Raw genomic sequence first — 2,500 nt, forward strand, 5'->3', positions numbered from 1 at the left:
AAACTTTCCAGTATCAAGGAAAAAGGTGAAAGGAGTGTAGGGTTTGGGACTCTTGGGAAAGTATAAGAGATAAATTCAGGAGGTTAAAGTTATTTTGAGTAACCTTTGAATCGCACGTTTATGAAGAAACGTGAGGATATTTCGAGGCAGAAGACGTCGCCGAATCAGTTGTGCAGCAACGCACCGGTTGGTAGTTTCTCTTTTTCTGAATACTGCAAAATGTGTTGCTGACTTGTTCTTGAGTCTCCACCCCATTAAAAACCAGCGTGTGGTCTCATTAGGGTTACGATGTTATGACAGAGCTGCGTTTGAGGGAAAAGACGCACGCTGTTCTCTGTATCTTAAATTGATAACTTGTGCAATCCCACCCTACGGCGCTCGCGGACAATTAGCGAAACTGAGCGCTTTTTGCGGAGGTTGTGTGCGCGAACCGTTTATTTCACGGATTTTACAATTAAAAGTTAAATCACAGAGAACATGTCAGAGAGCGTTGATTCACACGCAGCGTCCATCAGCTCAGTGTTGACGACACATATAGGGCCCTGTCTCGCGTAAAGGGTAGCCCGCCTTAAATGTCTTCGGAACAACTCCCCCCCAGTCAGGGGCCCCCACCCAAGCAGGGCCCCCCCGCACCGCGGGGGCTGCGGGGGTATACTTTACGGCCGTGGCTGCAGCCATATCTAGCCTGTGGGGAGGCCCTGGCAGGTGGGGGGCCCTAGGCTTCAGCCATATCTAGCCTGTGAGGGGCCCTGGCAGGTGGGGGGCCCTAGGCTTCAGCCATATTTAGCCTGTGGGGGGCCCTGGCAGGTGGGGGGCCCTTGGCTGCAGCCGCATTTAGCCTATGGCCCCCCCCTGGCAGGTGGGGGCCCCTTGGCTGCAGCCATATCTAGCCTGTGGGGGCCCCCTGGCTGGTGGGGGGCCGTAGGCTTCAACTACTGTATATCTAGCCTGTGCATTAATCCGGCCCTGGGTACACATCCTGTACTTTACATTAGGCAAACCTAGGTAGGTATTTGCTTAGGGCCTCGACCAAATCTGCCCTAAACTGGAGACCCCAACCGTCCCACCAGTGGAAAAAAGTAGGCTTGATCGTAACTTGTCACGTATGTAAAGTACGATAATAGAAGATTTTTACAAGACAAAACTCCCTCGCTCCTTCCATGACTTTGGTGGGCCTCTTGTTTATATTTCGCCTCGGGGCCCCAAAATGGCTAGATGCGGCCCTGCCTGTATGACCTCATCAGCACAGGAAGAGCAGGGGCAGGGAAGCCAACAGGAGGGGACAACGGGGTTTTCCCATGAGGATTTTCCCATGCAATTTAGGCCTATATACAAGGTAGACACCTTTAAAACATACCCCACCTTCTGTAGGTCCCCTGAATGTAACGTCATCGTATTGGAAATGTAATTTCTAAGATTCCTTTACAAAATCATATTTCATGTGAAGCTGCATAACATTAAAATTATACCAAAGGCCGGATAAAACGGCCTCAAGGGCTGCAAACGGCCCTCGACACACAGGTTCCCCACCCCTGCCCTAGGCCCAGGAAGACAGGGGGCCCAGAATTGGGTCCTCATTACATTGTATAATGCAGTGTTTCTCAAAGTGGGGCATAAGCCTCCCTTGGGGGGCGCGGAGGCATCACAAGGGGGCATGTGACATCTGATTTTGGGTTTTTCCCCCCCCCCAAGGAAATTATTTCCTGTCTTGTCAATAAGCTTTAAGCATTACATACATAACTATAAACATTACATTATTTATAGGACATTTTCAGGGGGGGGGGGCTCGGAAGCATCCAGACCCTTCGAAGGAGGGAATGATGGGAAAAGTTTGAGAACCACTGATATAATGTATTGGGTACACGCACACGCACACACACACATGCACAATTATTTATTTATTACAGTTTTTGAAAAAAACGTAAAGGAACAGGTGTTGCAGAAATTGTTTATTAATAATCTGTTAGCATGCTAGTTAACATAGAGAGGGTTATTAGTGTATAAATGGGTTATACAGAGAAATAGCATATACACAATATAAAAATCAGAAAAATAATTATTTAATACTGTTTTTTTTCCTTCTTCTTCTTATTTAAAAAAAAACATTATTCAAAAAAGTCCCTTCTGTGCTCTGCAAAGGCGTCTTTGGATGGCGTAGATATGAACTAGCGAAATGCGTAGATATGAACTAGCGAAATGCTTGAAGACATTACATGCCGCGAAATCAAACAACTTACACTTTTGTCAGCCATTTTAAAGATGACTGTCAGCCATTTTGTCAAAGACATTTTACGTTGACATTTTCAAAGAAGCTTTGAATTGACTTTTTCAGACTTTTTAAGTTGATTTTAGTAAAATCCATTGAATATTGGCAGTCATCGGTCACATTGCAGGTGAGGAGAGGAGAGCTTAAAGCGTGTGTGTGTGTGTGTGTGTGTGCGTCTGTGTGTGTGTGCATGTTTGAAGTTTAAGCTGACTGTGTGTGCAAGTTCTGGTGCAT

At 46.5% G+C, this 2,500-nt stretch overlaps 1 protein-coding gene across 1 annotated transcript in view; it reads right to left on the reverse strand.

Moving 5' to 3' along the window:
- Positions 1-1,934: 1,934 nt before the first annotated feature.
- The window catches only part of pepd (peptidase D), a 23,946-nt gene continuing 23,380 nt past the window's right edge, over positions 1,935-2,500 (reverse strand). The window contains exon 16 of the mRNA XM_063192907.1: positions 1,935-2,500. This exon is cut by the window's right edge and continues 496 nt beyond it. The gene's annotated coding sequence lies outside the window, so the exon portion shown is untranslated.

Source organism: Engraulis encrasicolus, unplaced genomic scaffold (genome assembly GCF_034702125.1).
Source record: "Engraulis encrasicolus isolate BLACKSEA-1 unplaced genomic scaffold, IST_EnEncr_1.0 scaffold_26_np1212, whole genome shotgun sequence".
NCBI classification, from domain to species: Eukaryota; Metazoa; Chordata; class Actinopteri; order Clupeiformes; family Engraulidae; genus Engraulis; species Engraulis encrasicolus.